We start from the raw sequence: 27,199 nt of genomic DNA, 5'->3' as shown, positions 1-27,199 counted from the left end.
TACTCCAGGTGTGGTCTCACCAGGGCCCTGTACAACTGCAGTAGGAACTCCTTGCTTCTCTACTCAAATCCTCTTGCTTTGAAGGCCAACATGCCATTAGCTTTATTTGCCTGTTGTACCTGCATGCTCACTTTCTGTGACTGATGTACAAGCACAACCAGATCTCGTTGCACCTTTTCCTAATCTGACAGCATTCAGATAATAATCTACATTCTTGTTCTTGCCCCCAAAATGGATAATCTCATGTTTATCCGCATCATACTGCATCTGCGATGCATCTGCCCACTCACCCAAACTATCCAAGTCATTCTGCAGCCTCATAGCATCCTCCTCGCAGCTCACACTGCCACCTAGCTTTGAGTCATCCGCAAACTTGGAGTTGTTACATTTAATTCCCTTGTCTAAATTGATTAAACTGATTTTACCTGCCTGTACATGATCTATGCCCCACTATTCATACTTCCATGAGCCTATCTAAAAGTCTCAAATGCCATTATCGTATCTGCCTCTACCACCAACCCTGGCAATGCGTTTCAGGTCCCCACTAATCTCTGTGTTAAAAATATGTTCCCCGTCAAACTTTCCCCCTCCCCTTATACTAGGCCCTCTGGTGTTGGACATTTCCACCCTGGTAAAAGTTATGACTGTCTACCGTATCTATACCTCTCATCTATATAATTAAAAGTCTAAACTTGACCACTTCCTGTTTGCACTGTATATTGATTTTAGAAAAAATGAGACCACTTACGGCTGTGAATTTTGGCCATCTTACTCAGTTCCCATCCAGCTGTCAGGGCAAGAGGATTTTTCCCATCGATGAAAAATAACAGACTTATTAACGTTTAAAAAATATTAAAGTTCTCTCTCCTGTCAATCTCACCATGAAGGCCACGCCCCTTCCGGTGGGGGGGGGGGGGGGGACTATAAAACCCGGAAGTGTGGACGTGCCTCAGTAGCTGCAAGATGGGGGAGCGAGAGGTCACAGCTCTCTGTCTGAGCTGTGAATCAACTGACCACTAAACACATGTCTACTAAAATGTGATAGTGGTTTTACTGACCTGTGAGTGCCCTTAATGTGGTTTGAAAATGAAAATGTGGTTGGTTTGAAAAAGCAAAGCAAGTGTGGTGGTTGGTTTGAAAAAGCAAAGCAAATGTGGTGGTTGGTTTGAAAAAGCAAAGCAAATGTGGTGGTTGGTTTGAAAAAGCAAAGCAAATGTGGTGGTTGGTTTGAAAAAGCATATAATTAAAAGTCTAAACTTGACCACTTCCTGTTTGCACTGTATATTGATTTCACCACTTACGGCTGTGATATTTGGCCATCTTACTCAGAGTCCCCCTCCAGCTATCAGGACAAGAGGGTTTTTCCCATCAATGAAAAATAACAGACTTTTTAATGTTTAAAAAATGTTGATATTCTCTCTCCTGTCAATCATGCCATGAAGGCCACGCATCTTCTGGTGGGAGGGGGGGAGGGGAGAGGGACTATGAACACGGAAGTGTGGACATGCCTCAGTCGCTGCAAGATGGGGGAGCGAGAGGTCACTGCTCTCTGTCTGAGCTGTGAATCAACTGAACACTGAACACATGTCTACTAAATTGTGAGTGTGGTGTTATTGACATCCTTAATGTGGTTTGAAAATGAAGTTTGAAAATGAAAATGTGGTTGGTTTGAAAAGAAAATGCGGTTGGTTTGAAAGGCAAATGCGGTTGGTTTGAAAGGCAAATACAGTTGGTTTGAAAAGGCAAATGCGGCTGGTTTGAAAAGACAAATGCGGTTGGTTTGAAAAGGCTAATGCGGCTGGTTTGAAAAGGCAAATGCGGCTGGTTTGAAAAGGCAAATGTGGTTGCTTTGAAAAGGCAAATGAGGTTGCTTCGAAAAGGCAAATGTGGTTGCTTCTACAAGGCAAATGCGGTTGCTTTGAAAAGGCAAATGCTGTTGCTTTGAAAAGGGAAATGATTAAAAGTCTAAAATTGACCACTTCCTATTTGCACTGTATATTAATTTTAGAAAAAACGCTACCACTTACGGATGTGATTATTGGCCATCTTACTCAGAGATCCCTCCGCTCACCAGATGTAGAGGATTTTTCCCATGGATGAAAAATAAAAGAGTTATTAGTGTTTAAAAAGTGTTGAGATTCTCTCTCCTGTACTGATTTTTTAAACGGCAAACTATTTTTAGTCGCGGCCGGTTTTGAATTTTTTCAAATAATCGCTGGAACATAGAAGAAGCGGTAACCACTTTCAACCATTAGGGAGACTGACAAAAACCTCCGGGAACCGCACGGAAACCTTGGGTGGGGCGCAAAGTCTCCAGAGGTTTCCGTTCAGGTTTCCTAAGTGGGACATGGGCATTACAGTGTCAGAGACCCGGGTTCCATCCTGACTACAGGTGCTGTCTGGATGGAATTTGCACGTTCTCCCTGTGACTGCGTGGGTTTTCTTCGAGATCTTTGGTTTCCTCCCACACTCCAAAGACGTACAGGTTTATAGGTTAACTGACTTGGTGTATGTGTAAATAGTCCCTAGTATGTGTAGGATAGTGTTTATCTGTGGGGATCGCTGGTCAGTGTGGACTCAGTGGGCTGAAGAGCCTGTTTCTGCACTGTATCTCTAAACTTAATTAAACTAAACTAAACTCTGCAATTCACTTCCCTGGTTCACATTTGGTCCAATTAAAATGTATGGAATGGAATGGCCCTGGCAACTCTAAATGGTGCAAGTTATTGATGAGTAAATGTTATCTGAAAGCCAATGATACATTCCATTACTCTGTATCCAATTGTGTGTTTTTTGCAGACACTTTAGATGAGAAACAATAGCGGCCAATGTGCAGAAAGCAATGTCCCATGTAAAACATTGACTAAATATTTGTTCTCAGTGATGATGGTTGGCTCAAATATGATAGCCTAAAGCATAAACAAATGTAGCCATGTTGCATCAGTAAATCAACATAACTTATCAGGAAACCAATGGGCAAGAAAAATATCATTGGTTATATACGCCCCATAATATATAACAAGGTTGTTCATATACTGAAACATATTACAGCTTACATTGGGGAACGTGGGGGAATGACACAAAGAGCGGATAGAATAGGTGCAACTGTTGCAACACGTGGATGCATCATATATACATATTGTACATTTCCATATGGTTCAAATGTCATCACGTGTGTTACTGACAATTTTAATTTCAAATGTAAATGGCATGAATGAGCAAAGACATTAAGTAAAACATCAGATGCAGGAAACAAGTAACAACACTTCCAGCTGCCCCTTTTAAACTAATAGTTTAACTTGAAGGGTGGCCATCAAAGGAAAATTAATGAGGCAGTGATAATTAAAAGAAAGATTACAAGATGCGATTCTACAGCTCATCTAGCATTCATTTTTTAATTTTAAGTTCTCCTCGTTTCTAATGCTATTGACTTTGTCTCAAGTGTGATTCAGTAGAATCAGCTTGTTCGGATAACCATTCTTTACTTTTAAGACATTGCATTGAATGCTAGAAAATCCTTCACCTGTAAGAAAGATCACAGTGCAGTGAATTCCAAATTCAACGAACATCCACACATGCACAGCACTCAGCAGTCGTTTTAGTACTGCAATCGGATTGGTAGCCCCAGGTCATTTTACATTTTTTTTAGTATCCCAATGGCTTCTGTGATTGATTAATTCAGAATAAACTGTGACTGAGCCTGACACTTTATGGTCTTTGTGGCTCAGATCCACATTGAAATATCACATTTACCCATTAATCCATCAGCTGAGTCACATTTGCCTTGGTCTTATCTATCTCCCATCCAAATCTACTTTAAATTGCAGCTTTAATGCATGGCACTATCAGTTTAATTCCCCATTTGATTATCTGCATTGTTCTTTCTTCCTCTTTAAGTGTTTTGCAAAACAAGAAGATTAATGTATCTGGCATTATTACTGGAGCTTATTGAGAGATGATTTACAATCGATTACTGGTAAATTTGATCTTCAGTTGTAATATAGGTAATGAATGATGGACACTTTCTGAACAAGAAGTCATCATCTAACTTTTGCCGGCTGATAATATATCAATACCCACAGCCACCTAGCTTACCTCTTGTGAGAAAGAGATTTCCACAAAAGCAACACAATATCAAAATGCAAGAGTAACGGGATGCTGCATTATTTGCACCAGCTCAGATCCTTGCGATCCAACTAATCACAGTGATGCGCAGATGTCATCTCCAGAAGTGGCGGTGCTGCCCTGGCAGCTGCGGCTTGCCTTCAGTCATTCTGTTTTTTTTCTTTTTTTTCTGTTTTATTTTGTCCTGTTTTAGTTAATTTTAGTTTATTTTAGGTTGTGTATGTGTGTGTGTGTGTGTGTGTGTGTGTGTGTGTGTGTGTGTGTGTGTGTGTGGGTGGGATAAACATGTTTTTGGTCTCTTCCTTTGGGGGGATGCGACCTTTTATTGTCATATACCCCGTCTCCGACACCGTCTGCGCTGAGGCCTAATGGCGGAGCTGGCGGCCTCCAACTGGGATCGACCTCTAGGCTCCGGAGGCAGAGCCAGCCAGGACTTACTAATGTACAGCTGGCTGACTATGGGGCTGTGGAGGCGTTACAGCGGGGACGACACAACTTCGCGGCTGTGGCGGCGTTGCGGCGGTGGTGACCTGACTTCGGAGCCTCGGAGGCTCGGCCGTGGGCCCAGTAGACAACATCATCAGGAGCTCGCAGGTCACAGGTTGGTGACCTGTTTTTCTGGAGCTCCCGCAACAACACCTTCGTCCGCTGGACTGGAGGGCTGCAGCTTTGGCAGCTTCGACCGCCCCGGGCCGCGGAGTTTGAACCAGCCTGTTCGCGGATCTCGGATTCAGCCGTGGGACTTGCTTATCATCACCCGGCAGGGTCACAACATCGGATGCCTGGATCGCCTCAGCGCAGAGGGAGAACAAGGAGGGAAGAAACAAGGACTCTAAGACTTTTTGCCTTCTATCACAGTGAGGAGGTGCCTGGTGGGCTCACTGTGGTCAAATTTAATTCAATTCAATTCAACTTTATTGTCATTGCACAGATACAAGTATAGGTACAACGAAATGCAGTTTAGCGTCTGGTCATAGTCATAGTGCAAGATAGTAGAAGTAGAAAATAAAAATACAGATTAAGCATACAATAGAGTAAAAGAGTACTGGTTAACAATTTGTGGAATGTGGATGGATTAGAAATAAAAAATCTGGTACATAGGCAAATACTGTATACAAATGGGAGTGACTAAAGATATCTAGCGACTGGACTCCGAGTTTAGCAGTGTAATAGTGTTATTGAAAACGCTGTTCCTCATCCTGCTTGTGCGAGACCTGGTGGATGTTAAATCTGCGTTTATTGTGTGTATTGTTATTTTATTCTATGTTATGACTGCAAAGCACAGAATTTCGTTCAGACTGAAAAGTCTGAATGACAATAAAGGATACTTGATACTTGATTATACACACTTTTAATTAAACTAATTTATAGTTTGTTCTATTGCATTAGTCTGACTGCCATGTTTTCAGCCTATAACACTGCTTAATAACTTCTAAAAAGAAAAGTAATTTCCTATATATTTTTGAGAAATGATTATATGATGCAGGTTATGTGCTTGTGCCATGTTTCTAAACATAATAATCACAGGGATCTCAGAGCATTTGCCCCATATATATATTTGGAGATCTTTCGTGGATATTTCAACACAAAATCATAATATTTTAAACCTAGCGTTATAGTAATTTGAAGGAAAAATAATGAGGTATTATTTATTTTTGAGGAATAGGTTCTAGCTCTTACCTTCTGCAAAATTATAAGGCTTGGAAATATCTTAGATAGTAATATCAGATGAATGCTTAATGTGGCAGATTATGATACTACAAAAATATAAAACAAATAGAAAATCACCTTCTATTGTACACCGCTCCTGTGGATGTAAAGCTGATCATGAATTGACATAATCTGTTTCTACCTTAACATGTTTAAATTTTATTGCTCTGTTTTATTATGTTAATGTTAATAGAACATAGAACAGTACAGAAGATAGACACAAAAGCTGTAGCAAATCAATGACTCAGGCAGCATTTTCTCCAGAGATGCTGTCTGACCCGCTGAGTTACTCCAGCTTTTTGTGTCCACCTACAGTTTAAACCAGCATTTGCAGCCCCTTCCTACACATAGAACAGTACAACACAGGAATGGGCTTTCAAGCACAACGTTTGTGTCGAACATGATGCCTAGTTAAATTGATCGCATCTGCCTGTATGATCCATGTTCCTCTAATCCCTGCACTTCCATGTGCCTGTCTAAAATAAGTAATTTCTCTGCATTTCCTGAAGCATCTATTGTTATTTCAAGCAAACTTTCCTGGTATCATGTTGGGAAGAAATCAGAGACACACATGCATGTCTCTTTCTCTCTTTCTAGCTCTCCAACAGCTGTTAATAGTAATACATTTTACATTTTTCATCTCTCAACGTAATAAGTGATAATTACAGATTGTTCATTTTGTCAGCACAAGGTAAGTGATGATCAGGAAATAATTAGAGTCTTTTTTCTCCAAAATTGGACTAACAATATGAAATGAAACTGAGGAAAGACACTCAGATGGAAATTTTAACAAAGAATGGAAAGTGAACAGCTGCACTAAAGGTAAGGACGAGGGGGACTCATCTCTGCTGTGACTAGGGGGATGGCGAGCAAGGGCGGAGCTGTGGGGTACTGAGGAGAGATGAGTGAGGGACTCATCTATGATGGGAGAGGGTTATCCCCATTCCCAAAAGAATGAGGACATCTCGGATGGCCTGGTATGGAACACCTCATCTTGGGCATAGATGCGGCGTAGGTGGGAGAATTGGGAGTAGGGGATAGAGTCTTTGCAGAAAGCAGGGTGGGAAGATGTGTATTTTAGATAATAAATTTGTGGGAGAGTGGGTTTTTTTTAATAGGTAAGGATTAATGCCAAACAACACCAGGATAAGAAAATAGTAATGTTGTGATTCCATGCTGAATCCAATGATCTTCAAAACAGTCAGAGGTAACTCACAATGAGATGGGGTGTTTTGAAGGCACAGAATAATCATCCCCTTGGAGCCTGAAGGGGATCTCCACAGATCCTAAATCAAAATAGAAAATACTGGGAATCCTCAGTGGGTCAGCCAGCTTAGTAGAGAAAGGAACAGATTTAACGTTACAAGTAAATGACTTATCTTTGAATGAAAGGTCATGCACCTGGAACATTGACACTGAATTAGGCGGACACTGGAGAGTAAATCTCCCCACCGATCCTGCTGGATGTGCTGAGTAGTTCCACAATATTTTGTTGTTTTGTTTTAGGTATTTTACTAATTGATTCTTCTCCTATCAATTATTGCTGATCAAAGGTCAGTTTTATTGTCACGTGTACCAATTAAGGTACAGTAAAACTCGGATTACCATACAGCCATACTAAAAAAAAGCAGCAAGACACACAACTACATACAAGTTAACATAAACATCCACCACAGCGGATTTCCCACATTCCTCACTGTGATGGAAGGCAATAAAGTCTAATCTTCTTCCTCTTTATTCTCCCGTGGTCGGGGAAGTCGAACCATCCACCGTCAGGGCGATCGAAGCTCCTGCAGCCGATGATCAAAACCCCCGCGTCGGGGCGATTGGAGCTCCCATGTTGGGGTGATCGAAGCTCCCACTTCGGGGCGGTCGAAGCTCCTGCGGCTTGGAGCTCCCGAAGTCGGCCTCTAACCAAGGACCGCGAGCTCCATAATGTTAAAGTCCGCTGGCTACGGCGGTTGGAGCTCAAGGGTCGATCCCTGACAGGAATCACCAGCTCCACATTGTTAAGTCCTGCAAGCTACCGCAGTTGGAGCTCCAGAGGTCGGTCTCCAGCAGAGTCCGCCAGCTCCTCGATGTTAGGCTGCAGTGCAGATGGAGATACGGTCTGGGAAAAAATTGCATCTCTGTCGAGGTAAGACATTTAAAAAAAAAAGTTTTCCCCAACCCCCACCCCCGCATAAGACAAGCTGAAGAACACAAAAACATACATTTAACATAACTAAAAAAGCAACAAAGAACGAAGGGACAAGGCAGACTGTTGGTGAGGCAGCCATTTTACACATTGTAGATGTAAATTCTATAAGCTAGGATATCAAGAAAAATTGGACCTCCTCAAACCTCATTTACTGTATCAGCTCCTATATATCGGCGAGACCAAGCGCAGGCTCGGTGATAATCTCGCTGAACACCTCTGCTCAGTCCACCTAAACCTACTTGATCTCCCGGTGGTTAAACACTTTAACTCCCCTTCCATTCCCATGAACCACCAGGGGCGCTGCACGATTGGCAGCCCTGCCAACAGCCTGCCAGTTTTTTCGTCATTTTACCATTTTTAATGTGTGTTCAAAGTTTGTGTAAATGTTCTCCAGTTTGTTTTATGTGGGGGGAGGGGGAGGGGGAGGGGGTCAGGGTTAACATTTTTTTCAGTTTCTTACCTTGCCGGAGATGTGATTATTTTACGGATCGCCACTCCGGTCGCTCTGCAGCCTACCATCGATGGAGCTGGAGGCCTCCTCGAACTGACTTCAGCCCCACAGCGGGGCGTGGACTTAATTTGGTGATGATTCCTTGCCTGGGATCGCTCCATCCTTGGCCTGCAGACTTACCATCAAGAGCTCGCAGTCTCGGGAGAGGCTAGTCGGGAGCTCCAACGATGCAGAGGTTCCACCAGCCCCAACCTGGGATCCAATCGCTGGAGTGGGTAGCTGACATCCCCCCGATGCAGGAGCTGATCGCCCCGATGCGGAGGGCCCAAACGCCGCCAGCTGCGGGAGTCAAGATCATCCCATCAACGGAGGGCTCGAGGCCCCCGACAGCGGGAGAACAATGAAGGGAAGAGATTTGAACTTGTTTTCGTCTTCCAATGTGGTGGAGTTACTGTGGTGGATGTTTATGGTAAAATGTGTTTTGTGTGTTTCATTGCTTTTTATTTGTATGACTGACTTGGCAAATAAAATTCCTCGTATGTTGCAGGGGATCTTATAGAAACTTACAAAATTCTTAAGGGGTTGGACAGGCTAGATGCAGGAAGATTGTTCCCGATGTTGGGGAAGTCCAGGACAAGGGGTCACAGCTTAACGATAAGGGGGAAATCCTTTAAAACCGAGATGAGAAGAACTTTTTTCACACAGAGAGTGGTGAATCTCTGGAACTCTCTGCCACAGAGGGTAGTTGAGGCCAGTTCATTGGCTATATTTAAGAGGGAGTTAGATGTGGTCCTTGTGGCTAAGGGGATCAGGGGGTATGGAGACAAGGCAGGTACAGGATACTGAGTTGGATGATCAGCCATGATCATATTGAATGGTGGTGCAGGCTCGAAGGGCCGAATGGCCTACTCCTGCACCTAATTTCTATGTTTCTATGTTTCTATACTTGGTTAATAAAGTATGACTGTGATTGTGATACTCACCTTTCTCTCCTGGCCCTTCTCCATTGTCACCGTGAGGCCCAGTGCAAATTGGAAGAACAGCACCTCATATTTTGCTTGGGCAACTTACACTCCAGCAGTATGAATATTGACCTCTATCTTCTAGTAACCATTGCTTTCCCTCTCTCTCCATCCCTCCCCTTCCTAGTTCTCCAACCAGTCTGACTGCCTCTTGATTAAATTTTATCTCTGTATGCTTTGTTGTCACCTTCTCCTAGATAACAATTATCTATTCAATATTTTCCTTGACCTTTGATGTCTTGTTTACACACCTTACACTTCCTTATATCTGTGTCTCCCTCTCCCTTGACTCTTAGTCTGAAGAAGAGTCTCAACCAGAAACGTCACCCATTCCTTCCATCTAGAGATGTTGCCTGTTCCACTGAATTACTCCAGCATTTTGTGTCTATCTTAGGTTTATGTGTAGCAGGTCTTGGAATTCCTATCAGGATATAACCTGCCAATTAAATAAATATTCTGGAACAATCTGACGTTAATATTCAGGAACTATTTTATTCTTAAATCCCTAAATTCATCTGAAGTATTTGATGTTTGTTTTTGGGTCCAGACATTTTGTTAAAAAAACGGTGATTCACAAGTGATTACTATCACTTTCCCTCTGTGATTCAGTGGTGCCAGTAGATCTCCAAGCCTTCAGTCAGGAAGCATTTCACGATGAGACTTGGAGGCAGAGTCTCTCTTTTGAAAATCACCCAAGAAGAAAGAAGAAAAAAACAAGTGAACTGAATAAAATGCTTTTCAAGCAATGAATGGTTGCAATCTAAACTGCACTGCCCATGGATTGCGGAGAGAAAAATATAATAATTGCAGGGCAATCAGGAGAGGGCCGGGAAATTAGACTAGCTGGATTGTTCTTGCACAAAGCTGGCCTAATGGCTTCTTGCATTGCTGTAACCTTTCTGTGATTAAGTGGTTCCTTCCAAATGCAAAAGACCAAAGACTACATTCACTGTTTTCTTTAAATGAATTTCAGTTTTAATTGGGCGGTTGTACATGCCAATATGTCAAAGCTCTGGAACCAAAATAAGCATCAGAAAAATAAAATCAGTAGTGAAAACATACAGAAAGGGAAATGTTAAAAATGCATCTTGGCTATTTTAACTGATACCCATATTGACATGATGCATGTTCAAAAATATTCTCTAAACTATGGAATGCACTGTGATGCCCCAGATCATGAAAGGTGACATTTATATGAATGTTCTTGTCTTCTTTCTATAAAATTGAATACTCTATTCTGAATGCAAGAGAGTGGAATATTCAGTTCCTTATAGTTGTGTTGTTCTCGATCCTTTAAATTATTCTGGTTTTTTTTGCTACTGCGCTAATAGTTTGCCTTTGTAGAGAAAAACCACAAGGATTTTTCCTCGGGAGGCTCCAGTTTCCTCAAACGTCCCAAATTGGCCTATGTAAATTGCTCCCAATGTTCAAAGAGTGGATATGAAAGAGGGATATCGTAGAACTAGTGTGAATGGGTGATTGATGATCAACATGGACACAATGGGCCGAAGGGCCTGCTTCCATGCTATATCATTCACTCAGTCGAAACATTGAGATACCACAGTCAGCATAGACAGAGTGGACTCTCAGGGGCCATTTTGGTGCTGTATCATTCTATGATTCTGTGATTTCATCAACATATGGGCAGGTTAAAGGGAGCTTAACAATTCATGCACCTTTTAGATTCAGGCATTGCAGGATTATTTATTTGTAGAGTAGCGAATCAGAGAATTCATGTAATGTTTTTTGTTATGCTGCATTTAACATTTGAGGGAGAAAGTAGATTTGCCATCTGCATTGAAGTGGCATTTAAAAATGTGAAGCAGTCTCATTCCAAGATGTGACCAGATAGTGGGGTGGCACAGTGGTGCAGCTGAAGGAGCTGTTACTTCACGTACTAGAGAGTCGGGTTTGATCCTGTCTGCCGGCTTGACCTATGTGGAGTTTGTACATGAAAATGTGTCAGCACCATAGCAGTGTTGTGCTTCACAGCTCCAGCTATTTGGGTCCTGTGGTTGTGTCCTGACCTCCACTGCTGTCAGTATGGAATGTGTACATTCTCCCCATGACCACATCAGATTTTCCTGCGTGTTCTGGTTTTCTCCTATAACTCAGAGGTATGCTGGTTGGTAGGATATTTGATTTTGCAAATTTGCAAATGTAGTAGGTGGGAGGAAACTGAGGATTAAGCTGATGTATGTGTGAGACAGAAGTGGTTGCAGCTAATTAAGTAAAAGAACAGGATTGATGGATTACCCGGGGGGTCGGAATTGAATTGATGTGTCAGATGATCTCCTTCTATCCCAAATAACCATGTGCAAAAGGTAGAATTGTTGCTAGATATATTAGTGCAAAAAAGTGGTAGGTTTTGGCTGAAATGTTAAGAGAACTACCAACATTCCAAATGCCTAATTCAAGATGGTCTGGCGGTAGGAATATCACTCAGAAGGTCATAGGTAGACAAAAGTGCTGGAGAAACTCAGCGGGTGCAGCAGATTCTATGGAGCAAAGGAAATAGGCAACGTTTCGAGCTGAAACCCTTCTTCAGACTGATGTAGGGTGGGGGGGAAGGGGACGGGGAAAAGAAAGGAAAAAGGAAGAGGAGGAGCCCGAGGGCTGAGGGAGAGCTGAGAAGGGGAGGAGACAGCAAAGGCTACCGAAAATTGGTGAATTTAATATTTATGCCACTAGGGTGCAGACTGCCAAAGCGGAATATGAGGTGTTGCTCCTCCAATTTCCGGTGGTGCTCACTCTGGCCATGGAGGAGGCCCAGGACAGAGAGGTCGGATTCGGATGGGAGGGAGAGTTGAAGTGCTGAGCCACCGAGAGATCAGGTTGGTTAATGCGGACCAAGCGGAGGTGTTCGGCGAAACGATCGCCAAGCCGATGTAGATCAGCTGACATCTAGAGCAGTGGATGCAATAGATGAGGTTGGAGGAGATGCAGGTGAACCTCTGTCGCACCTGGAACAACTGCTTGGGTCCTTGAATGGAGTTGAGGGGGGAGGCAAAGCAACAGTTGTAGCACCTCTTGCGGTTGCAAGGGAAAGTGCCCGGGGAGGGGTGGTGCGGGAGGGAAGGGAAGAATTGACCAGGGAGTTACAGAGGGAGCGGTCTTTGCAGAAAGCAGACAGGGGGGAGATGGGAAGATGTGGTGAGTGGTGGGGTCACGTTGGTGGTGGCGAAAATGATGGAGGACTATTTGTTGTATGTGACGGCTGGTGGAGTGAAAGGTGAGGACTAGGGGGACTCTGCCCTTGTTACGAGTGGGGGGGGGGGGGGGAGGAGATGGGAAGAGAGAGCAGTGTTACGGGGTATGGAAGAGACCATGGTGAGAACCCCATATCACTACTCTCTCTCCCCATCCCCCCACTAGTCCTCACCTTTCACCCCACCAAAACCAAAGAGTGGTGGGGAGCCGAGTTTAGCCTGCTGTTATCATTGCAACGTTAATCACTCATCCCAATTTTGTCAGTTCAAAATGGCCACAAGTATCTGCCAGAAGAAAGGCCATAGCGTCTCAGCATGTCGGGCCAAGCTTAAAACAGGAAATCAACAATCTGCAGGAATCAAGCGACAATACCAGAGAGGAGTTCACAACTTGGAGGTGAACTCAGATGGAAATGAACTTGGGTTGTACACCATTTATGCAACCAACATCGATAAGCCTACAACCAGCCAAGGCAAGGACTTTCAAAATAAGCTATTGATAAATGAACAGTTAATCGATATGTGCATTGACACGGCAGCAGATTGTTCGGTCATGAGCAAAGACCTGTACGAAACAAAGTTCCCACCGATACCATTGTTTGAGAGTAAGGTCAAACTGAGAACATACTTGGGCGAAGTTTTGGAGACATGTGGACAAATGAACAGTAAAGTTCAGCATAATGGTCAGTCAGTAACACTGCCCATCATAGTGGCCAGCTACAGAAATAAACCAACCCTCCTTGGAAAGGATTGGCTGAGGAGAATAGAATTATACTGGAAGAACATTTTCAGCATTGATTTGTCCAAATCACGTCTTGAAAACGTTATAAGCAAGCATGCAAACATTTTTGCTGACAATTACACAGGAATAACAGGGTACTCTGCACACAGTCGACTTAAGCAAGATGTGAGAAACATAGATATAGAAAATAGGTGCAGGAGGAGGCCATTTGGCCCTTTGACCCAGCACCGCCATTAATTGTGATCACGGCTGATCGTACCCTATCAATAACCCGTGCCTGCCTTCTCCCCATATCCCTTGATTCCACTAGCCCCTAGAGCTCTATCTAACTATCTCTTAAATCCCTCCAGTGATTTGGCATCCACTGCCCTCTGTTGCAGGGAATTCCATATATTCACAACTCTCTGCGTGAATTTTTTTTTCTCACCTCAGTCTTAAATGACCTCCTCTTTATTCTAAGACAGTGGCCCATGGTTCTGGGCTCACCCAACATTGGGAACATTTTTCCTGTATCTAGCTTGTCCTGTCCTTTTATAATTTTATATGTTTCTGTAAGAGCCCCCTCATCCTTCTAAACTCCAGTGAATACGCCTAGACTTTTCAATATTTCCTCATATGACAGTCCCGCCATCCAAGGGATCAATCTCGTGAACCTACACTGCACTGCCTCAATCACAAGAATGTCCTTCCTCAAATTAGGAGACCAAAACTGCACACAATACTCCAGATGTACAATACTCCAGATGTGGTCTCAACAGAGCCTTATACAACTGCAGAAGAGCCTCTTTACTCCTATACTGAAATCCTCTTGTAATGAAGGCCAACATTCCATTAGCTTTCTTCACTGCCTGCTGTACCTGCACGGCAACTTTCAGTGACCGGTGTACAAGGACACCCAGGTCTCGCTGTACCTCCCCCTTACGTAACCTAACCCCATTGAGATAATAATCTGCCCCCTTGTTTTTGTCGCCAAAGTGGATAACCTCACATTTATCTATATTACTAGTCTAAGATACAAGATACAATTTAATTGTCATTTGGACCCCTTGAGGTCCAAACGAAATGCCGTTTCTGCAGCCATACATTACAAACAAATAGACCCAAGACACAACATAATTTACATAAACATCCATCACATCGCTGTGATGGAAGGCCAAAAAAACTTATCTCTACACTGCAATCTTCCCCCCCCCCCGATGTCAGAGTCAAAGTCAAAGCTCCCGGCTGGCGATGGCGATTGTCCCGCGGCCATTAAAGCCACGCCGGGTGGTGCGAGGTCGCACACCGGGTCTTGGTGTTAAAGCCCCCGGCGTGCGCTCGCAGAGTCCCGCGGCCATTCCAAGCCGCGCGGGGCGGTGATGTCAGGCCCTGCTCCAGGAGCTCTTCGACCCCGCAACTCGGGCGGGAGAAGTCGCCGTTGCGAGAGCCCTGAAAAGCGGTCTCCCTCCAGGGACCCGCGGGCTCCCGGTGCCGCCGTCCGCCAGACCCGCAGTTGAAGCCTCCGAATCTCCGGAGGTCGGGCCGCAGCAGCAGCAGCAGCAGCGCTCCTCCACCGCTCCACCCGCTCCGGACTCCGCCAGCCCCGCGACGGTGACGGTGAGTCGTCGGCACCAGAGTCCCCGGTCTCCTCCTGTTGGAGGCCGCTCCTCATTGCAGCCCCAACTACAACGGAGACCCGACAAGAAAAGGACGGGTCTCCCGTGCAGGGAGAGATTTAAAAGTTTCCCCCTCCCTCCCACCCCACCCCCACCCCCCCACACACACCCCCAACAAAAAATAACAAGAACTACATAAAAACATAGACAGAAAATAATAAAAACGCGGACGGGCTGCAGAGGCCGCTGCTGACGAGAGTCATGCCGCCTACCTGGAAGTGGGATCCATTGGGTCCCAGCATCACACAGGAGGGCTGGTCATCCAACGCAATATTCCACCTCTCCACCAATTATAATATTTCGTGGCCAGTTGGGGGGGGGGGGGGGGGGGGGGGGTGGATGGGGCTTTTCTGGAACATTAGTATGGGTGTTGTGGGCTGAAGGGACTGGTTTACAGAGGGCTAGTATGCAAATTGTGCGCCAAATGGATTCTTGGGCTGGCGTCTCAGTCAATCAAACCTGTTGTGCTGGCAACTCACTCACGACTGGTGGGCTGGTAGTTGACTCACGGCTAATCCTTTCAAGCAGGGTATAAGGCCACCAAATTCAAGTGCAGTTTCTTACCACTTCTAGCAGGGTGCAAGGCCACCAAATTCAAGTGCAGTTTCATAACATTTGAAATAGGGTGCAAATCCACTAAAGACAGCGAGTCGTGACCTCTCCCTCCTCCATCTTGCAGAGTGAGCCACACCCACATTACCGGGTTTTATAACCCCTCCCTCCCCCCACCGGAAAAGGTGTGGCTTTCATGGAGTGATAGACAGGAGAGAGATTCTCACCAATTTTTTAAAAAACTAATAACACTTTTATTTTTCATTGATGGGAAGAATTCTCTGCATCTGCTCAGTGGAGGGGGACTGAGTAAGATGGCCAAAAATCACAGCGGCAAGTGGTAGCGTTTTATCTAAAATCAATATACAGTGCAAACAGGAAGTACGTGCATTTACAGTAGTGCCTTTTAACTTCAAGCCAAAGCACCCAAGCCATCATTTGCAGTAAGTAGTGGCTTTCAACTTCAAACCACACCCAAGCCACCATTAGCAGTAAGAGGTGCCTTTCAACTTCAAGTCAAAGCAACCAAGCCACCATTAGCTGTAAATAGTGCCTTTCAACTTCAAGCCAATGCACCCAAGCCACCATTTGCAGTAAGTAGTGCCTGTCAACCCCATGCCACCATTTGCAGTAAGTAGTGCCTTTCAACTTCAAGCCAAAGCACCCAAGCCACCATTTGCAGTAATAGTGCCTTTCAACTTCAAGCCAAAGCTCCCAAGCCACCATTTGCAGTAAGTAGTGCCTATCAACTTCATGCCGCCATTTGCAGTAAGTAGTGCCTTTCAATTTCAAGACCTTTCACCCAAGCCAAGCCAAGCAAGTGAGGGGGAGGGGGAGGGGTGAGGGTGAGGGGAGGGGAGGAAGGGAGGGAGGGAGGGAGGGAGGGGGGGGGGAGGGGGGGGAGGGGAGGGGGGGAGGAGGGAAGGGGGGAGGCTTTCTGGAGCGCTAGTATGAACCATTTTAGAACCAATAGACATTTTTTTGCAAGCTTTAGAAACAATAGACATTTTTTGCAAGCTTTAGAACCATAGTCATTTTTTGCAAGCTTTAGAACCAATAGTCATTTTTTTTGCAAGCTTTAGAACCAATAGACATTTTTTGCAAGCTTTAGAACCAATAGACATTTCAAAGGTATCAAAAGTATCAAAGGTATTTTATTGGTCACATTCACATACACCTAGGTGTAGTGAAGTGAAATGCTTCTTGCCATTTTGCAGCACATAAAGAAGGAATACAGACATAACATTAATAAGAGCTTTAAACATAAAGAACATCCCCCACAATGGTTCCCATTATGATGGAAGGCACAAAGTCCAGTCCCCAACCCCAGTTCACCCATAGTCGGGCCCATTGAGGCCTCCACAGTTGCCTCTATGGTGGCCCGATGTTCCAGGCCGTTCTCGCTGGGTGATGTTGCTCCGGCGTCAGGAGAGTCCTCTCAGCGGCTTGGGAATCCTGGAATGGCCGCTTCCGCACTGGAGGCCGCAGCTCCCGAAGCCAACAAGTCATTTTTTTGCAAGCTTTAGAACCAATAGACATTTTTTGCAAGCTTTAGAACCAATAGACATTTTTTTGCAAGCTTAGAACCAATAGAGATATTTTTGCAAGCTTAGAACCAATAGAGACATATTTTTGCAGCTTTAGAACCAATAGACATATTTTTGCCAGCTTTAGAACAATAGACATATTTTTGCAAGCTTTAGAACCAATAGACATATTTTTGCAAGCTTAGAACCAATAGAGACATATTTTTTGCCAGCTTTAGAACCAATAGACATATTTTTGCAAGCTTTAGAACCAATAGACATATTTTTGCAAGCTTTAGAACCAATAGACATATTTTTTGCAAGCTTAGAACCAATAGACATTTTTTGCAAGCTTTAGAACTAATAGAGACACTTTTTGCAAAGATTAGAACCAATGGACATTTTTTTGCAAGCTTTAGAACCAATAGACACATTCAGCAAGCATTTTAGAACCACTAAGGGCACTTACATTTGAGTAGACATGTGTTCAGTGTTATTCACAGCTCAGAGAAACGTGACCCTCTGCCTTCCTCCATCTTGAAGAGACTGTGTGGCACACCACTTCCTGGTTTTATAGTCCCTCCCCCCTGCCGCCAGCGGGGGCAGCATAGAGAATGGGGAATTTTGTAAAAACATTAATATCTCTGTCATTTCTAATCGACGGGAAAAATCCTCGGCACACTTGCGGCGGAGGGGGGCTCTGAGCGAGGTGGCCAAAAATGATGGCTGTAGGTAGTGGCATTCTCTCAGAAATTACAGCAACAGACTTTTAGTAATATAGATAGATACTGCATCTGCCACACATTTGCCCTCTCACTCAACCTGTCCAGTTCACCCTGCAACCTCCTAACATCCTCTTCACAGTTCATACTGCCACACAGCTTTGTGTCATCCGCAAACTTGCTAGTGTTGCTCCTAATTCCCTCTTCAAATCATTAATACATATGGTAAACTGTTGCGGCCCCAACACCGAGCCTTGTGGCACTCCACTCGCCACTGCCTGCCATTCTGAAAAGGACCCGTTCACTCCTACTCTTTGCTTCCGGTCTGCCAACCAATTTTCTATCCATGTCAGCACCCTACCCCCAATACCATGTGCTCTAATTTTAGTCACCAGTCTCCCGTGCGGGACTTTATCAAAGGCTTTCTGAATGTCTAGATACACTACATCCACTGGCACCCCTTCATCCATTTTACTTGTCACATCCTCAAAAAATTCCAGAAGATTAGTCAAGCATGATTTTCCTTTCATAAATCCATGTTGACGTGGACTAATCCTGTTGCTACTATACAAACTCCCCATTATTACCTCTTTAATAATTGACTACAGCATCTTTCCCACCACCAAAGTCAGGCTAACTGGTCGGTAATTCCCCGTTTTCTGTGAAATCCTCCCCGATAATGTTTCAGTCGGTCATGGGCAAAATGTTACAAGGCATTCCTCACTGTGTGTGCAACCAGGATGACCAACTGATATCCACAGAGGGCATGGTAGAACATCTGGAAATCCTTGAGCAAGTTCTCACACGACTGAACTGCCACAATGTCAAACGGCGACAAAGTAAATGTGCATTTGTGCAGTCAGAGGTGGTCTACCTTGGACTCAAAGTACATGCCAACGGACTTCACCCTGTGAAGGCGAAAGTGGAAGCAATAGTGAATGCTCCAAAATCCAACAATGTGTCAGAGCTGTGATCATTCCTTGGAATGGTGCAGTTCTATGCACAATTCCTTCCAGATTTAGCAACTGTGCTAAAGCCACAACATCATCTGCTACAAAAAGATGTGAAATGGATGTGGGGAAAGGAACAGCAATGTGCATATGACATCTGCAAGGAAAACATGACAAGTGACAAACCCCTTGTTCACTACGATATGACACGTGAGATGAAACTTGCTTGTGATGCTTCAAGTTAAGGTGTAGGTGCAGTGATCTCCCACGTAATGAATGACAGACAAGAAAAGCCTATTGCTTTTGCATCCCGCACCCTATCACCAAGTGAGCATAATTATGCACAGATAGAAAAGGAAGCACTCAGCATCATGTTCGGTATCAAGAAATTCCATCAGTTTCTTCTCGGCAGACCATTCACCCTAGTAACTGATCACAAGCCACTACTAGTGATACTTGATCGCAAATCAGCAATACCTTCCATGGCGGCATCAAGGATGCAGCATTGGGCAATTTCGCTGTCCCAGTATGACTACAAGGTTGAGTACAGAAGCTCCAAGTGCAACCCAGTTGCTGATGCATTGTCCCGGTTGCCCCATCAGAACTCTGACGTTGGAAGTGAGAACTCAATCTACACACTGCAAGTTGTAGATGAAGACTTTCCGGTGACTGCAACAGAAATTGCAGCAGAAACAGAGAAAGACACTGTGCTGAAGTGGGTCTATGAACAGACTTTGAACGGTTGGACTGAAATCGATAGTGGATTGAACTCAGTTCTGAACTCAGAGCTGAAACCTTTCCATAATCAATGCCATGAATTATCATGAGAGCAGGGATGCATTAAGTGGGGTTACAGAGTGGTTGTACCAGAGTCTTTGAGAAACTAAATTATGAAGGAACTTCACGCCGAACATCCTGGCATAGTAAGCATGAAATCAATTGCCAGAAGTTTTGTGTATTGGCCTGGTACTTTAGTCATTGCTGGCAGCAAGACGTCAAAATGGCTGCACACTCACCCACACAGTCTACAGACAGGATAAACGAAATACAAAATCATCTCCATTTGTCCTGTGCAGTGCCACCTGCTGCACGGGAGGAGCAACGGGTCCTCCCACCCCACACAGTCCACCAAAACATCACAGAATGCATCTCTATTCCATTGGAATTACAGCTGAGAATATTTGTTTTCAGTGTCTCAACACATTCACACAGTGTCTCCAGCCCATCTCCATTTCTTCACTGTCCAATGCAAACATACTTTCAGAAACATTACCCGTCAATCCGACTTATACAAATCAATCTATGTACGTTAAAACTCATACGTGTATATTTGGTATTGGCTTATTATTATCACATGTATTGAGATACAGAGAAAACAAGCTCTTTTGAGTACATCAGGTAGTGCAAAATCTTCCGGAGGGCTCTTAATGTGAAACATACACTTTGTTTCTCTCTAAACCCATGCGGCTTAACCTGCTACTAGCATTTTGTTTTTTTGAGATTGCTATGATTCAATCCAGTAATGCATAATTGTAGCTACTGTAGTGGTTGACAGGAGTTATTTACCCTCTGTTGAGTTTTATGTCAGAGCAATAGTGTTTAGAATATGCATACAATGTATTCATAATCATGAAGACAATGTTATTGAAGCAATAACTTTGGAACAGCGTATGAGATCCGAGGCACATGAAGCTCATCTTGAGAAGCCACCCATTAGAATGAATAATGAATATCTCAGAGATGTTAGATACGTCTCCAAGAAATTGCGTCAACGTGAGGACTAAGAGATTAACTGAGAATTCGTGGTCAAATTCATAACTGTGTATATAATTATATATATTGTTAACTCATTATTTTATGGTTCAACAATATATTACATTGTTTTAATGTATTAATGTAACAAGTTAATGTATTTGGAAGTACCTTTAAGAGGTGGGTTCACTATATTTATGGCTTTGAAACATTGTTGGGCTGTCTATTTTGTTGACTGCTTTCAATAACAGATTTCCAATTGATAACTCGACCTTTGCATGTAGTAACACCAAGCATCTTACAGATGCAACAATTTAGATCCATGTTTCCATAAAATAATTCTATCCATTTTGGATGAAATGGTCGAGTTATCAATTGGAAATCTGTTATTGTTCAAACAGGATGAAATGGAGCTGGGTAAAAAACAAAATAATGCTGTTCAATTGACGACTTTGTAATTTTAATTGTGAAAACTTTCTATCATATCAGTTGTTCTGCTCATGCAGAAGCATCTTTCAAAAAGAAAACTCGGGTGTAAAACAAGGCAACAGGTGATAATATTTCTCCATTTCAGCTAATAATATGCTCCTAATACCCAAGATCAGCATCTCAAAGTTGACATTTAAACAAAATCCCTGATATGCTTCTGTGCTTCTGCAATCTGAGTCACTGGGATAAAAACACTGCAAGCACACACCACTGAGAATATCGAGCATCTGTATGACATGTGACCAATGTTGGCATTTTGCTTGCTGCGATGGAAATGTAACTTCCTTTTTCCCCTTTTGCAAACAATCACATTTCTTCAAAGAGAAAAAAATATTCATTATTTTGTCCAGTGGTGATAATATAGAATTTCAGAACTGGTGGCCATTTGGGTCTTTGAGGTCTTTGTTAACTTCTCTGCAAGGGGGCTGCAGTCATTCCCATCCCTGTGCCAACTCCCCATCATTCTGCAGTTAGCTCTTTCATCACATATTCATATGATTCCTTACTGAAACTTATGAATGGAATTACAGCCCTATCAGGTAATGCAGTCTCCACTCATTGCAAAAAAAAAACAATTTCCTCATTGCTCTTTCCTTAATTACCTTAAGTATGTGCCCTTGATTCACAAACAGTTTGTTCCAACTACTCTGTCTCAATCCCTGCCTATTTTTAGCACACCTGTCATGAATCTTCTCAAACTTTTCCATTCCAAGGAGAGCAATCACTGCTTCTCTGGTTTTTCCTTTTAACTTAGATCTTACATTCCTGATAACATCCTCATAAATCCTTTCTGTAGAGACACAGGAACTTTTATGATGCAAAGACAAAGTGAAACTATAGGTGGACAAATTTACAACTGTGTATATAATTATATAAATTGTTAACTGATGATGATTTTATGGCTGTAACTAATTGCTGGTTCATCATTGTCTAAGGCTGAACAGATTAATGGATTCATTGCAAGCGTATCTGTGAGAGCTGAGTGCACCTCACGGTGTGACTTTGAAACATTGTTTGTGTGGCTGTTTAGTTACAAGGTACAGCTGATGCTGGACTATTCAGCAAAACACACAGTGATGGAGGAACTCAATGGGTCTATGGAGAAGTGTATAGGTGCCATTTTCGGTTAGTCCCTTCTTTGGAATCTCTTTTCTTTACTCAACCTCAAGCTCTTTTCTATTCTCGTTTCTCAAGTGCTGTGAATAACAATGGATGCATATATACTATGCCGTTGAGACAAGTAATTTGGATATTACTACTGCTAGAGAATTGAACGCAAATGTAAGCTGGTTTAAGAAGGAACTGCAGATGCTGGAGAATCGAAGGTTACACAAAAAAGTCTTGAGAGGACTCATGCAAATAGCAGCAGTTTCTATTTGTGAAGGAAATAGGCAACTGTTTCGGGCCGTAAGAGGCTTCTGTCAGACAGTGATCGGTGGGCGGGGTGTGGGCGAGAGGACAAGCAAAATATTTGAAAAAGGAGGCAGGAGCCCGAAGGCTGGGGGATGGGAAGGAGGGAGCAGGGGGACCACTAGGAAGGGAATGCAGAAATCAGCAAGGATCTAACAAAATTGGGAAACATTTGAGATGTTCATGCCCCCAGGAGAACAAGGCTCTGCCAAAAGGAATATGAGTGTCCTGTTCCTCCAATTTCGTGTGCTGCTCGCTTTCAAAGATTCATGGAGGAGACCCAAGGTCCAGAGAGGTCGGAGACGGAGTGGGAGCTGTGCCATTTGATAGTGCTGACTTCTTGACACTGACCAAAAGGTCATTCTTGTATGTGCGCACCGAGCGGAGATAGCTTACCTAAACTTGATGTCCCAAAACAACACGCCTAACAGCACCACAAGAGTATAGATCTGATCTATAAAGTAAGCAAATGTAAGCTGGTTCAGTTATGATGAGCAATGGTGGGAGAATATATAACATTCTGAGCGGTCTTGACAGGACTGATGCAAATAGGTTGTTTCTATTTGTGAAAGAACCGAGGGTCACTGTTGAAAAGTAAGAGGCTGCCTGTCAAGACAGTGGTAAGGTGGAATTTATTTTCTCAGAGGTGTGTATGTCTTTGGAAATCCCTTGCTTTGAGAGAATGGGAAGAAGCAAAAAAAACTATATTGAATATCATTTATAAGGCAGATTTCAGTAGATGGAGGTCCCAATACTCTTTAAGCAATGGAGTGAAAGGTTTTTTAGACAGATAAAAGGTGAATGCAGACTATCAATTCTTACAAAATCAGAGGGAGCAATGTGATAATGATTAGACAACTTATATTTGAGTTTAATGAGAAAGAAAATGGTGGTTTCTTCGAACACACAGAGATCAAAGACACTGCTTTAAACATCACTGATTCTTTTGTGTCCAGATTGCTGCATGTCCTGCTGAGTTACTCCAGCTTTTTTGTCTATCGCGTTATGCTTTCAAACAAGATACAAAGCACCTGAACACTCAATGTCCCTCAACTCATCAAGAACCCTTTAGAGCTGTGCATTTAATACAGGATTCTTTTTCACATTGACCAAAATGGATCATTCCTGTATGTCATTTCTGTGTAGCTAGCTTACCTAAGCTTGTCTGTCTCCAAAACAACACACCTAACAGCACCACAAGAGTACCTTCACTAAAAGGACTACATTGACCAAGAAGGCTGCTACCCACCATCTTCTCAAGCCAATTAGAGATCGTTAATAACTATTGACCAGTGATATCCACATCCAAAAAGAAAATGAGTATAGTCTTTCGCATCCTCTCACTTATTATTCGACTTTTATCACCAGTTAAATTATGTACTTTGTGAGGAAAAAAATGCTTGAAAAAGAGCCATGAATCGGAAAATATATATTTATATGTTATGCACACAACTTTGCTTTGTGAGCATTAAGGGAATAATTAAAAAAAACATATATATATAATCATTTATAAAGCACATTTCATAATAATAGGAGGTCCCAATACTCTTTACAGCCAATGGAGTAATTTTTTTAGACACATAAGCAGTTGTGAAATACAGCAGACTATAAATTCACAGCAAAATCTCTGAAGGAGCAATGTGATAATGATTAGACAATTTATATTTGAGTTTAATGAGAAAGAAAATGGTGGTTTCTTTGAACACACACGGTTACATACCTGAAGAAGGGTCTGAACCTGAAACGTCACTGATTCCTTCTCTCCAGAGGTGCGGCCTGTCCTGCTGAGTTACTCCAGCATTGGAACCAGATAAAAATAGTATATCACAAACTCAGGGCACAGAATCTGAAAAATTATCCACCCCAACGAGCTTGTTAGGTGATTTGGAACTGGTCAACATGTAAAGGAAAATGCGCTCCAACCTATCTGGTTTGGATAGAGGTACATGCAAGAGGCTGGGGTGCAGAATCTGTGTCAACAGAGAAATTGCAGCAAATAATGTAGATTATTGAGGAAATGTTCTCCTAAGTTCAAATAATTTGAAGGACAAAGTGTGCAAAGCATTGTAAAATAAATTAACTCAAAATAAATAAAATTCTTAATAAGAATATAATAGAAAAATGTTCATTGTTCAAAAACAAGCACCACCCCTCTCCCCAAGTGACTAACTAGCAAGATGACAATGGCAAGCGTCCATTTCAAATTGAACTGTGCAAAAGAATAGTCTCCATCTGATTTGAAACCAGTAAACAGAGGCATTAATCCATGTGATTCTGACAAATGGAACTGTCAACCACTCATAAAGAAACTAATACCTGCAGCTGATCTGCGAAGTAACTAGATCCTTAAATCTGGCAACGATGCTAAGATTCAGAGGAAAGCTATCAAATTACATGTATTTGAGGTACAGGGACCTAAGAACAACAGAAGGCCATTCATCCTGATGATCTTGTCCATTTTTCTCATACAACGTACAATGAGGCTGTGCAGTCCATCAAGTTTATGCTAGCTTTCAATGTTTACCCATTGGTCTTGTTCCTCTCTATTTACTTCCTGCTAATCTCTTCACTTTCATATTCCAATCTTTAAAAACAAATCAAAATAAACTTTATTTGGAATAAAAGATATATGCAAAACAAGAACTGTACAAAATTCCTCCGACTTTCCCTACGGCTATGCATACATTCATTATATATTCATATTTGGTAGTGTTCCTAAAAATAATTATTATACCCAGCACCCTTGCTACTTACGTGGCCTCCTGGGGTGATATCCCTTCCCTCGTGTGAGGGGTGTCTCCATCGCACCTAGCCCCAATGTGCAGCAGCGGAAAACCATAGACTGATGTCCTCCACCACAGAACCATGGCATTGGCTGCACCTTGGCCTCTCTGCACTGGCTCTCTGTGGGGTTTCAAATAAATTTCATGATCCTTCTTTATGTTTACAAATCTCTTAACAGGCTTGCCCCCACCTACATCAAAAGTCTGCCTACCCACCACACCACCTCCAGGTCCCTCAGATCGGCCGACTTGGGGTTACTGAACATCCTGCAGTCTAGGCGTCTCAGGGGCGACCGCGCCTTTACAGTTTCAGCTCCTAGACTGTGGAACCGCTTCCCTCTTCCCATCAGAACTTCCCCCTCCATGGACTCTTTTAAGTCAAGACTTAAAACTCATCTTTACTCTCAAGCCTTTCTAGACGTCCTCTGAGGGAGGGCTATATGTATGTATTTATGTATGTACTTAATCTATGAACCAATGTTGTATAACGTTAGTACCTCCACAAATGTAAAGCACTTTGGTCAACGAGAGTTGGTTTTTAAATGTGCTATTGTTATTGTTTATGCGGCTTGCAATAGAAGATTCCAGTGCTAAGGAGCCAAAAATGTTAATCTGAATGATTAATCTGAATGCATTTCGTTGTCTCTGTACTGTACACTGACAATGACAATTAAAATTGAATCTGAATCTGATTAATCTGAAAATAATGTTGAAATAGATTTTAGAAACAAGGAACTGCAGATGCTGACTTACCAATAAATAAACACAAAATGCTGGAGAAACTTTGGTGAACATGGATAGGTGACATTTTGTGTCAGGACCCTTCTTCAGTCAAATTTTGGTTTCTGAAATATTCACAGGATCAACACTGTAGTGATGAGTGCGTTAACCACATGAACAAGGAATGTCCCAAGGTTATTTCTTAGTCCTGTGAAGGTGATCCCATTGTGACCCCATGGAGGTAACCTCCTGCCCTTTGTGCTCTAGGCCAAGGCCGGCATTGGGGGATATGAAGCAGGGAGTGTGGAACAGTGGGAGTGAGGAAAGTCTCAGGAACATTGCTCAATACATTTGGCCACTTCAGAACAGGAAACCACGCCCTACATTGGAGTTGTGACAAAAGGTCACAGAACTTTGCAGATAAATTGTCCTCTGTAAATTGCCTATAATGTAGGGAATGGATGTGAAAGTGGGATGACATGGAACTAGTATGAACGGGATGGTCGGTGTGGGCTCAATGGACCAAAGGGCCTGCTTCATTGCTGTATCGTACAGTCAATCTATCAAACTGAAATGTTGTTCCTCTTTTCATAGATGGTGCCACAAATGTTTGCAATATTCTGTTAAATTACTGGGTTAGTATATAGCGGTGATGCAGCATGCAGCTAGTTTGTTATGTAACAAGATTGAATAGTCTCCTGGCATGTACTTTATTGGCTCAGGCATTAAGAATGGACAATTGATTGCGACTTTGAAAAGCATTCAATTGTTTTGAAACAATGTGTAGCACGAATAATATCTGGAAAAGAATAGGAAAAGGTGAAATGAAGAGCAAAACCAAAATTAAAAGGCATTATTCATCCGGGAAATTCAAAAATAATCTATTTTAGGCTATTGTCTACATTGTTTATCATAGCACGGAAGCAAAGGCAGTATCTTGTAAAATGTCAGCTTTCACTCCTGAAGTTATTGACATTCACAGCAAACTGGCATATGTAATAGTGAAGTAACTGAAATTGTTCAGTCACTGGAGATGGTTTGGGAAAGTTCTGTATCTTCAAAAACCGGGAAACCAAATATCTTACTTCATGCAGTATTGTAGCGAATAAAAATAGTAAGATTAAACGAGAACTTACCAGTTTGAAGTTTGATCTTTATTTCATGAGGAGGAACGTTGAGGG

This window comes from Leucoraja erinacea, chromosome 1, assembly GCF_028641065.1.
Source record: "Leucoraja erinacea ecotype New England chromosome 1, Leri_hhj_1, whole genome shotgun sequence".
NCBI classification, from domain to species: domain Eukaryota; kingdom Metazoa; phylum Chordata; class Chondrichthyes; order Rajiformes; family Rajidae; genus Leucoraja; species Leucoraja erinaceus.
Note: the sequence above shows the minus strand (reverse complement) of the source record.